This window comes from Sinohyriopsis cumingii, chromosome 15 (genome assembly GCF_028554795.1).
Source record: "Sinohyriopsis cumingii isolate HCF-2022 chromosome 15, ASM2855479v2, whole genome shotgun sequence".
Taxonomy (NCBI): Eukaryota; Metazoa; Mollusca; class Bivalvia; order Unionida; family Unionidae; genus Sinohyriopsis; species Sinohyriopsis cumingii.
Genome location: NC_142975.1, coordinates 121,786,266 through 121,800,028, shown reverse-complemented (window position 1 = coordinate 121,800,028; position 13,763 = coordinate 121,786,266).

Genomic DNA, 13,763 nt, shown 5'->3' with positions numbered 1-13,763 from the left:
GTTATGAATATTTTGTTTCTTTGAGCATGTAAATAAATGTATTGCAGAAAAGATAGACAAAATTACGCTCATTAAAATGATCTGCAGATATAAGTACAACACGCCGGAAATTGGCGGACATAGATATAGTTTTTCTCCCTGGGTAGCAAGAGGTTAGTGTTAGGACTGATCGGCCTGGTGTCAGGATAATGTGACTGGGTGGGACATCATGCTACATGTCTGCAATTTGGCAGTTTATAGTGATGTCTAGCATATATATATAATTTGTCAGTCATATCGCTACGATGTCTGCACTTTGGCAGTTTATAGTGATGTGTAGCACAGGGGCATCGTGCCGCAGACATGTAGCATGATGTCCCACCCAGTCACATTATCCTGACACCAGGCCGACCAGTCCTAACACTAACCTCTTAATGCTGAGCGCCAAGCGAGACAGCTGTTAGTAGCATTTTTTAAGTCTTTGGTATGACTCGGCCGGGGATTGAACCCACGACCTCCCGCATCAGAGGCGGACGCTCTAACCACTAGGTCACCGGGACGGTCTTAATTAATATAGAGTTCGACTTGGATAAGCTTTGCTGATTTAATTCTCTGTAATATCCTGCAATTTTCAGTGGGTTTCATCTTTTTTAAAGATGGTCGCGAATCCATGGACGATATCACACATTCTAGAAGACCGTTTACTGCGATTGGTGAGCGAGACGTAGCTGCTGTGTAGATGCTGCTCGACAAAGAGTGGAAAATATTTCTTTTATTTCGTCAAGATTTCATTTCGTCAGGTGTTTATGGTTTGTGCAAGAAGGGTCCTACATTTTTTGTGGTAAGGAATGATCAAAAATAGACTCGTACTGAAATTGCTAAACAAGCACTCGCCAAGCATAAAAGACTGATCAGGGGTTATTTGTACAAGATTGTCATACGTGATGAAATATGGGTTTACTTTTCTGAATCCAACCCAAGAGGCAGAAATAAAGTCTGAATCGGATAAAGCGAACATAAATCGTTCGACGAAGTTTATATCTTAATGCGCATTCTCTTTTGATGCAAATGGCCCTGTCGTCCAGGAACATGTCCTTGACTGCCAGTATCACTGGATGTTTCTATGTAAAAGGCACGGTCGTCCAGGTACCTGTGTCTGATTCTGCCAGTATCACTGGATATTGTTGTGCCTCCATTGTGTTGCCAAAAGTTGAGAAACACTATCGAATCACCCGTCCGTGCACTGGTGCCCAAAATATCCATCTCTTTCAGACGACGCATCCATGGCATCCACAGGAATTATTCCAAGGGAGGGGCGGGGGTTGGGGTGACAAAGACAAAATGGAAGGGGTGCACCTTCAAAGTGATGCCTAATTGGTCAAGAGAAGAAGCAAGCTCCCACAGTCGGATTTGAGATATTGAATGGTTTTGATGTTTAGCTTGTTTGTTTTTTTAAATTATAAATCTTATCGCATACATGATATATATATATATATATATATATATATATATATATATATATATATATATATATATATATACTGAACGATGTCTGCCTCCACCACTGCGGATGTCCATGAACAGACTTCCTGCAGGAACACAGCAGTTAACCCCCACGTCCTCCATACAACCATGATTGTACTGCAAGTGAATCTTGACTGAATCCCATTATCAAAGATTCGCTGAAAGGCATACAATTTAAAATATTCCATAGAAGGAAGATAAATACGGCAACGCATATGGAAGGGGATTACCGCCATATTTATATACATGTATTTTCTAGTCTTCCTTGGCGCGTTATTGTAAATGGCTGCTTGCAAGTGCTACTGACATAATTGTCTAAAAGTATATTGTATTCTTCATTGATGCAAATTGCAAGTGCTACCTTCATAGTTCTAGTCATGAATTGTCTATTCTTTATTGATGTAAGCTGTAAATGGCTGCTTGCAAATGCGCAGATCTACTTTCCTTCTGCGTCATTGTATCTTGCAATTTGGCAAATACTGAATTGATTCTGTAGTTTGTCGTATGGCAAATGCGATGTCAGTTATTACAAGTTTTAACATTCTGTTTATAAACTTGCTTTATCACAAGTTACACAAACTGCACCTTCTGAAATCATGATTATAATGTAGCATCAGGCACGTTGGAAGTTAGCATCACGGAAGTTAGCATACAATAATGCCTCATTATGACAACAGATGGCGCTGTGACACGTCGATTTCTTACAATACGACTACTCCCCAGCAACAAGAGGTTATACTACTTTACGGCATGTTTTGGCGTTTTATTTAAAATATCAATCGAATTATATCAGAGCATTACAGTCAGCTGTTTTCAGAGTATTACCATTCGAAAGTGAGGTGGCCTGCAAGAAACACAAAACAAATTAAATGTATCAAAATGTTTACAGTTAGATGTATTTGCGCAAAGTTATATTTCCGCTGACCCTTCCCACCCCATTTTATTTGAACATTAAGTGGGTATGAAGCACCGTAGCAGCAAAAGCTGGTTCAATCAGAACGTTGCCGTTGAAATTTTAATGTCATATGTCCACAATTCCAATTTCACGTGTTGTATCTAAAACGCTTGTTCTTAAAGTTCCATTTTCTAGGTCGAGATTTTAGATTGTATCTGCTGAATTAAACATTAGTGGCTGAAAGTTATATTTTCTATGTCGATGGTTTAGATTGTGCTGTTTGAATTACACGGCATTGGTTGACATTTCGGTGTCATACGTCGAGAATTCCTAATTATTTATGTTGAAAGTTCCATTTCATATGTTGGGTATTTAGATTTCTTATGTTGAATCACACAGCCCTTGTTGAAATTTTAATGTCATATGTCGAGAGTTTCTATTTAACATGTCGAATCACACTGATTATGCTGAAAGTTCCATTTCGCATGTCGAGTTTTTAGATTGTAGCTGTTGAATTACACAGCAGTGATTGGACATTTTATTGTGCTTATCAGATTTGTTATTTTAAATGGTGAAATGATGTGTTTGGTGTTAAAAATAACATTTCACAATGTCCACATTAACAATTAAAAATAATATCGAGTATTAAGATACATCATTCGTGTATTCAATTATAAGGCGCCATTCCATTTCATGCATTTACAGCTTGAGAGTTACCATTCACATGTCGAGAGTTACTATGAATTTTCGTGAACGGACCGCGTTATTTTTAAACAAGAAGGCTGCTTCTCGTTGCTGTGAAATTCAACAGATGAAATCTACATACTCGCCATACAAAATGGAACTTTCATCACAAACAGTTGCATACAACATGTGAATTAGGGATGCTCGACATATATTGAAATTTCAACCACCGCTGTTTAATTCAAAATATACACCGTAAAACGTCAGCATAAGAAACAGAAATGTAAACCACCGCTATATAATTCAACATATAAAATCTAAAATCTCGATCTAGAAAATGGAACTTTAAAGATGTGCAATTTGATCCAACACGTGATACTGAATTTCTCGACATACGACAACGAAATTTCAACAGCAACTTTCTCATTTGACCAGCTTTTGTCCGCTACGGTGCCTCATATGTGGATGTAATTTACCACTGCCGCACCGTGGCAGAATAGCGTAGCCGATTACAAGCAAGGTTTAAGGTCCTAATTTGTTTATATATTCTCATTCACACTGTTATCAGTTTAGATCATGTTTATTGTTTTTGAGTGCAGTGCAAATTCTGCTTTTGTATCAGTAAAGACCTCATAAGGTTTGAGCAATTGCAGATAATTGTACCTCAAGACCATTCTTTCTTGTTTATTCACGAGAGAGAGAGAGAGAGAGAGAGAGACAGACAGAAAGAGAGAGAGTACATAACAGAGACGAGGATTCTGTTTATTCTCTCATCCCTATGTAATTAATTTTCTACTGATAATCGCAGTTTATATATATCAAGAAGTAAGGTAAATATTCAAATTAAAGGAATATATGTGTGTGTGTGTGTGTGTGTGTGTGTGTGTGTGTGTGTGTGTGTGATGGATGATTATGTAATAGCCAGCAAGTATTGTCACCAGTTGTCCGTGACAAGTATATTATATCTCGAATTAAATTTTTAATCTCCAATTCCAATACAACAGCAAGTGGTAAATGACTTGAAACAAGGACATCACATACAAAGCGTATACTGAAAAATAGCTATATGCTACAAAAATATTAATTTATTAAATTATAAAAGAAAATAAATTATAACAGTATGAAATATATTTTCTATATCTAAACATAGAGAATATTTCCATACAATTATGAGATGCTTTATTTCCACAGATATCAAACTGGAAACTGCACTTTTTATTATTTAAAATCGTATTCATATAGATATGAAGCAATATTTATAGTACACATAAGATGATCGATTGTAAGGTACTATAATATAATATAATATATTAAATATAAATAAAGTTACTACCACTACCATTAACCAGCTCAATTTGTTTTTATGATCACTCCTACAATACAGTACCAAACTTGCTTGAAACATTTGGACATGAAATTAATGTAGTAGTTAAAAAGATCAATTCAAATGTTTTAAATGTTTCTTCTACAGATGTGATTGTTTTCTGTTATGGGAGTAAGACCCCCCCCACACACACACACACATAGTTTTCTAAAATCTTGTAAAGTTTTTAAGGCTATTCACAGCTCAGGATGTTGTAGTATCCACCCCACCCCCCATAAACATCTTCATTTGTCTGTGATTTTATCATTATTGTATCGTGTTAAAAATACTAGTTAATATTGTCATTACAAAAAAAAAATATCAGCACAACACAACTATGCAATAAAGAAAATAAATAAATAAAAACTGTATATAGTCCTATGTTTAACTTTTAATTGGAGATATAAGAGAAAAATAAATATTTAACGTAAATCGACATTCATAAAATCAACATTGTTAGATGAATTAGTATAAACAAAAATTATCGTACAGGTACGCAATTATAAGGAACAAATACATGAACTGTCATGTTACATTGTTATTATAGATTTATTTGCCAATCCCTCTTGTTTTTTACTTTACATGAATAAAACATGAATAAAGACAAGCCTTTCAAACAATTCGGCTTTTGGATTGGACATACACTCATACTTGCAAAGTCTGAGGAATTAAAACTGTCAATTCTGAATTGGCCAAGACACATTTCCTTTTGCATCCCACATACATTTGCAAAGTGTGACTCTAGAACAGTCAAGTTATATTCCCTTGTGTCTGTTTCAAGAATTAATTTCCCAAAGCATTCCATTACTGGATCTGTATTAAATATATACATTGTACAAAAATGCTAACATTTTGGAGAATGTGTTTTTGCAGGCAATAAAATAAGTTCTTTGCACTTGCTTTGAGCAACAACAAAAAAAACTTGAAAAGGATTATATTGTATGTGCTAATTTGTTATTTCTGATACTTTGACCCTCACAAAACTATTATATTTATGAACCTGAGATGAAATTCAAAATTTTGCCTTTCATCCCTAATATATGTGCCATGGAACAATGAATCAGTTAAATTCCACAATTTAAAAGTAAATTCGTTTCTTCACAGAATAATAGAAACCACAAGCCAATTTCTGACGGCAGTTATAATATATCTGAGCAGAAAGTAACAGCTACTTTATAAGCATGCAAGTAATTTTAATGTGAGTTATAGGTCCCATGAACTATTCCTCAGAGAAGACACAAGATTGGGTTTTAGAAATTGAAGCCACACAAGTAACAGTTTGTTACTCTGTGAAAACTGGGGTCACTATGAGAAAATGGAGACACCTGATGTACATGCTGGTGATGAGTGGTCAGTTAGCAATCAAATTATTGTTCCGAAGTCGTATATACAGGAAATTCATAGTCTAGCCCATAAGACTCCTTAAGCTGGTCATTTTGGTGTCAATAAGACTTATCACATGATCGTGAATCATTTTTATTTGGCGAAATTAAAAGTGATGTTTATAAGTAGCATAGATCTTGTCACACTTGTCAAATGGTAGGAAATCCCAATCAGAATATATCTAAGGCACATATGCAACCTATTCCTGCATTTGACAATTTGACAAGCCATTTAACAGAAAAATGGTAGACTGTCTGTTCCTTACCCAGTACCAAGTCAAGCAACCAATACTTGTTGACCATAATGTATGCGTCTTCAAGATTTCCATAGGCTATTCCTTTGAAGAACATCAAAGCAAAAACTGTTCTAAAAGTTCAGACAATGTTTACTAAGACTTGTTTGCCTCCCCAAATGTGTTCATCAATGTTATGTTTGATTATTTCCAACAACATATACATGAACAGTTTAATTTTTTGTATCACCCTGAAAGTAATGGGGCTAGCACAAGACTGTCCGAAAACATTCTCACTTACCCAGGATACATGTACACAATTATATTGAATCAAGCCTTACAAAAGACAGTAATCAGTAAAATCCTGCATTGTATAATTATCGAGTAAGACCAGGAGAATTTTTTTTAATTCCCATGTTGGTAATTATCATCAAAATGAAAGACCCCATGACTACCCTAAAACAGCAAAAGACTGTCCCAAAATACCCTCAACTACCCAGGATACACGTAGGCAATTAAACAGAATAAAACCAAATAAAATGACAGTGATCAGTAAAATTCTACCCTGTATAATTATCGAGTAAGTTCAGTAGAATTTTTTTTCTTGTTGATACTTGCTGAAGGAAAGACCCTAAGACTGTCCCAAAACAAGCTCATCGACCCCGGATACATGTGTACAATTACAATAACCTAATGAAATATGCAGTTTTTGGTGCATTCTCTCTCTCTCTCTCAAGTCGGAATCACGTGTCACAACATTAATATTTCAAAAATTCTTTACTTTAAAAAAAAATCTTTATTATGACAAAGAGCAGCTGAATAATTAGAACCTAAGGGTGCAATATTTATATTTTTAAAGTTCTTGAACCAATTTAATTTAAAATAATTAGTTTGATAATGGCTAGAAGTGGAAATAAAAAAAAGTAAAATCTCCTGCAACATTATGTTTTTGTCTCTGATTATTTCCACTTTTAGAGACAAATGTTATAAAGAATGCAGACTAGTTTTAAAGCTGGTGTGGGGGATAAATACAGTCAAAGGTTGAGCTTCTGTACATTAACAATGCAAATTAAGTATTGGAAAACAATCGTACATTAAATTTAATACTTCTAATCGCAAGTAAACATTTTTATCATAATACGAACATGATTATTCACTACTTTATTATTTAGGCGACTGCGACAAAATATCCTCTAAAATGAAGATCGTGAAAACTTTAAGGAATGCTTAATTTTTTTAATGTCATTTTACCTTTAAACTTTTTTTTATGTGCTATTGATGTTGCTCTGAAATATATTATTTTCGCGGGATCTTATGTACAATTGTACCACAGGAAAAAATAGACGTCAGTGAGGTTAAGTCAAAATGGGTGACGTATAATACGATCCTTACAACCAGGGTTCGTCTGATGAAAGCTCGTTAAGAAGAGTACGAGGGAATATATCGTTGCCATTTCTGATCCTTACTTTGCTAAAATAAATAATCTTTCCAAAGTAATGAGATATCACTAAGAAGCCGATTTCTTAAACGGTGAAAATAAATACTTAAGTGCATCAAAACTCGAGTTGAAGAAGATGGATCACCCTGTTGTAATGCATGCGTGTTTGTTTTCGTAAGGTGCAATAAATCATTTAGATCTTCGAGAAAGCACATGGTTTTAGAGACGATTAAAACTTCGTTGCTAACGTACACCTTAAAAAAGGGAACTGAAAGAGTTACAATGTTTATCGACACCAAATGAATGCCGTAAAGCTCCTTGGGGAGCATTAATTATTTCTGGTAAGGGAAAACCTTTAGAAATTTAGAGCGCCGTCTGTTGTTATAACGCTAGGCTAATCTCTAGTATGCCATTATGACAACAGATGGCGGCACGAGTTGGACAACAAAGATGATACTGATAAAACGTATTATTTTACGTTGTTGCAAAGCCAGATCTGTATGAAAACAGCAATTTGAATTATGTAATTGTAAAGTTTATAAACAGAATATACAAAACTTGTAATAACTGACATAATGTTTGCCATACGACAAACTACAGAATCAATTAAGTAGTTGGCAAACTGCAAGATGCAGTGACGCAGAAGGAAAGTAGATGGAAACACTTGCAAGCGCGGAATGACACCTTGCATCAATGAAAAATAGAAAACTCATGACGAATTATGAATGTAGCACTTGCAAACAGTCATATACAATAATGCAGAAGAAGGATAGTACTTGCAAACTGACACGTACAATTTGCATCAGTGAAAAAACAATATACGTTGATAGGATTGTGAAAGTAGGACTTGCAAGCAGCCATTTACAATAATGCGTCAATGAAGATTAGAAAATACCCGGATAGAACTATGGCGGTAATCCCCATCCATAAACGCCGACCTATCACTAACAGTGATTTGGAAAAGACCGGAAGCAGCCAGATGCTCCTGACATACCGGTAATTTGAGCTCGATCAGACACTCGATTATGTGACGAAATTTATTCTATCGCTATAACAAAACCGCTAATTGAATTTCGCAAAAATTTTGTAACTCGGTTTCTAAGAGAAAGTGAATCATTCACATGTTATTTTCAAGTTCATTTTGCTTATGTAACTGATAAATTTTAGATATTTTACATCTTTACATCCGGGGACTAATGCTCTTCCAATCTATAACTCTACTCAGATCGCTGTTATACCAGCCATTATGTTCATACTTTAGTTTATTGTTTACTTGATATATATATATATATATATATATATATATATATATATATATATATATATATATATATATATATATATATATATATATATATATATATATATATTGTGTGTGTGAGAGAGAACCGGAGTAATTTATTTTTCTTTATGTAGGATGTTGTAGAGCACAGCTTTCAAACTGCCAAGTAAGAATAAAATCGAAGTCACTGAATAATATTGTAAACATTTGTTGCACTACCAGAATACAAATATAAATTATTGTTTGATAATAGGTAATTCATTTTTGTAATTTAGTTCTCGCTATTATCGTCCAGGAGATTTTTTAAAAATAGTAAATGACGCACGGAAGACCATGCTGACGATTAGGTAGCTCACTGTCTCATAAAGTGCAAATACTCACACTGACTGGTTGTCTTAAGGGTTGCAAACTCTGTCATATTAGCACAGATCCATAGATAGATTGAACATGCATTCCCCTGAGAGGGAAGATTTTGAGGAAACGAGAAAGGCAAATAGCTGTAATAACGAAACCAGACACGGGTTCAAGAATAATTTTGCAAACGCTGCCCAGTTAATTGATTTTGTTAAGAATAATTCCGTGGGCTCCAAATGTTTTGCCACCATTGCAAATAGGTATGATGCTTCAGGGATCCCTCATTAAACAATCAGTGTTTGGTCATTAGTGGCAAATATTTGCGATATTAATATAATAGCATTTCGAAATGAAACCATATAATTCAAAATAATGCGATGAAGGCATCGTTGGTTTCAGTTACATGCAATACGGGCGGCTAATCATCAAATGATGAGACTCCCTCTCTCATTGAAAGAGAACCAGATTTCTTACGCCGTCAGCCATATTTTAGCTGGTGTTTGGCTATCTTTACGCAAACAAATTAGGCATCCAAGGAGATAGATCAATGTCGTGTCGAATATTCACGGCAGTTCAGAGTTAATATTCGCTAATTAGAAAGGCGATACAAAACCCAGATCTTCTTTTCCTAATATTTGCTAACCGTGTGTAAGATAACAGCTGTAGAGATTGAACTGCAGTAAGGTATTCGTTTCGTTTATGGCAAATATGTCGTGAAGTTTTGAATTTCTTTTCAGAGTTAGTGAAAACCACACAATGTACATTACTTATTGATTTACGAGAGAGAGAGAGAGAGAGCATTCAGTGAATCAAATATTCCAATCTAAATTACAGAAATACGTTTAATAACTTCAAAAGACTTTAAATTTGTAAGGGGGAGGGGGATATTCACATTAATTTTTAAGTTCGGAATAAAAAGTTTAATAGTGTAATAATTCTGCATATTTTACTTGCAATTCTATTGGTGTTATACTTGCTCTTATACGTGGCAAATGCAATCGTATTTGTCACCACTCGGCGCCATAGCAACTAAATAAACGAATCTGCAATCCGGCAATTTACTATCCGATTTTGGATATTATCCCTACGACAACCAACTGTATGGTACGATTAACGAAATAGTTCCAAACAACTGAAGCCATTTATTTATTTGTATATCTGACTTCCTAATATCATTCTACTTTATCTCTTGATTGTTATTTAAAAATTAAGTTAGATTCTCTGTAAATAAAATATGCTAACGTATGTTGTTGTTTTTTCTTCAATATATAAAATTGACAATGCTTATTGGAGCACTTCCGTTGTCAATTTCAGAAGTGACTAATTTTGCACGTTGTTAAATTTCGGAGGTGCGTATTTTTGCAAGTTGTTAAGATCTATTTTGGGGGTAGGTAAATCTTTGCGTATAGTCCTCAATCCCATAATGACTATAAATTACATTGTTTCGAAAAACACCGGAACTTGTGAAGTTTGATTTGTCACTTGATTGCTTGTGCTCCGCACATAAGGGCAAGCCGCCTCCACTCCCGGTTTCACCTTTAAATATCTTTTGGCCTGCATCCTTAAAACGCAGTAAATGACCACTACATATTTGCCCTCTCACCACCCCGAAAACGTTCTGCAGATACCCTCTGTTTAATTGAACTGTTCAACGGCACTCGAGAGTTTCGTTCGGCTGATCATAATGCCAAGGGCGTTTATGGTATGTTCAGTCGTGTTCTTTCAACCCTTTTCAAATCACAGGCACCAATTTCAACCAAACGTTACAAAGAGCATGGTGGCATATGTTATGCTTGTACAAGTGATGCCAATCTGCCAGTAAATAGGAACACCTATTAACCACTTTCTTCTTAAATTACACTGAAAATAACTTTGACAAATATTACAGAAATTTTACAGTCTCTACAAATCCGTCAACGACTAAAGTGGCAGCCGCTACCAAGAACAGGAGAGAAAAACAACTTCAAAACACTGCTGAATCTGATTTGAAGAAGTTTGACCCTGATATTTAGACCTACCAGTCTGGTGTAACGAATGATGCCCGTTGGCTCTTAAAGAAGACCACTGTTACAACAAAAATAGAGAAGAAAAAAACAAAACACGAAAAACCCATGCAACTTCTCAAAATCCGCTAAAAAGAATTTGATCAAATTTGAAAGAATAACACCAATGGCAAGAGATTTTTCAAACTGTGTAAATGATGCTGATCCGCCATTAAATTTTACTGCTCTTGCACAAAATACAACCCCAAAAAATCAACAAGATTAGAAAGGTCTTGTTAACAAGCCGATTAAGAGAATTTAACCAAATCTGATATAAAGCTAACTCCTATGAAGGGCTTTTAACTTTGTAAAAGTCATTCCTAAATGTCAGCAAACATAGCTGTTGATACTTAAAGAAGAAAAATCTTAAATATGTCAGAAAACATCTCACTACACAAAGTTCTTGTCCAACTGCGCCCGGCGTTTGACTCTGGGAGTCTCAAGGTGAAAGTTCTCAGATCCTCTTTGACCTCTTGATGACATACCATTAATTCATCACAGACATAAAACGTACGCATATATCACATTCTGTTTCATATGCTCGAACATGGACCTAATCATACGGAAGCCGTGACTTACACGCATGAAACTATGTTATTTGCTCCATATTCGACTTCACGCTCTTTTCATCTTAGATAGAAAAAGAACGTTATACACTGTCTTCTGTTCCTCTAAATTGCACGCAGTATTAAAACAGGTGTGTGTGTGTGTGTGTGTGTGTGTGTGTGTGTGTGTGCAGACATGAGATGGGAGAAGGGAAAGAGACTGGTGTTGTAAAATGACTAACTGACATAACTATGCTGTTTGTAAATTGTTTAGGTTCGAAAAGCATAACGTAATTCCGTTGTATTGAGAAAACAATGAATAATAGATACTTAATCATTGCAATGTTAACCAATGGTGTTTTATGTTACATTACTTCAAATCTATTATAGCTTCCAACCTTTACTTCTTGGAAATAATATATTAGTTATACTGCCTCAAGTCTATTGTAGCTTCCAGCCTTTACTTCTGGGAAATACTATTTTGCTACACTACATCAAAACTATTGTAGCTTCCAGCCTTTACTTCTGGGAAATAATATTTTGTTTTTCATTTATGAAGGAGATTAAATTTTCTTTGAGAATCCATTGCTTAATAACTTAGCTCATTAATAAATACATTAAGTCGTATTGCAGCTTTTTTTAATATCCTTTTGTAAAGGCTTCTTGTACCGTATGTAATCATGTAATCGTCCACACACTTTTCTATGTCGTTGGGCGAATAATGAGATCAACAATCTTGTTCTGAGAGAGCGCGCGCGCGCGCGTGTGTGTGTGTGTGTAGCCACGTAGATACCTTTTAGTATCAAGGTCTTGCATATTGTAGCTACATTGAGATGTTTTAGTACATGTATCAAGGTCTTACATATTGTAGCTACGTAGAGATGTTGTATGACATGTATCAAGGTCTTACATATTGTAGCTACATTGAGATGTTTTAGTACATGTATCAAGGTCTTACATATTGTAGCTACGTAGAGATGTTGTATGACATGTATCAAGGTCTTACATATTGTAGCTACGTAGAGGTGTTTTAATACAATTATCGAGGTCTTACATATTGTAGCTAAGTAGAGGTGTTTTAATACACATGTCTAGGTCTTACATATTGTAGCTACGTAGATGTGTTTTAATACATGTATCAAGGTCTTACATATTGTAGCTGCTCAGAGATCTTTTTTTCTCAAGGTCTTACATATTGTAGCTAGGTAGACACGTTTTGGTATCACGGTCTTACATGTAGTTACGCAGAGATGTTTTAATATCAAGGTCTTACATACTGTAGCTATGCAGAGATGTTTTAATACCAAGGTCTTACATACTGTAGCTATGCAGAGATGTTTTAATACCAAGGTCTTACATACTGTAGCTATGCAGAGATGTTTTAATACCAAGGTCTTACATACTGTAGCTATGCAGAGATGTTTTAATACCAAGGCCTTACATACTGTAGCTATGCAGAGATGTTTTAATACCAAGGTCTTACATACTGTAGCTAGGTTTAGATGTTTTAGTAAATGTATCAAGTTCTTACATATTGTAGCTACGTAGAGATGTTTTGATATCAAGGTCATAGATATTGTAGCTCATATATTAAAGGTATAACTGTAAGATAGCCGTTAAAAACTTATTCCTGCTTATAAAAGAAACACAAATTTTTCTTGTAATACATGCTGTATGTTTAAATTACTGATTACATAAGTAATGCACATTCACACAGTTTGCGCATCATCTCTACATATAATGGATTGGTTATGATCCTGTGTGTGTGTGTGTGTGTGTGTGTGTGTGCGTGTGCGTGCGTAAGATAGAATTGATATGTATTTTCTCCCTTTTCTTTGTCTTCTCATAAATAAAATGTAAAAAATATTTGAAAAAAACTAATGGCGCTATAGGTTTTCACAAGACATTTCAAAGTCGTATATTGTGGTAACTAAAAGGCTTGAAAATAACCAATCCGGATTATGAAATAGGGGTGGGGTGGACGAATTGATAAATATCCTCTTGTGCGGCGAAAAACCAGTGTTTCCGAACCTGTGGTCCGG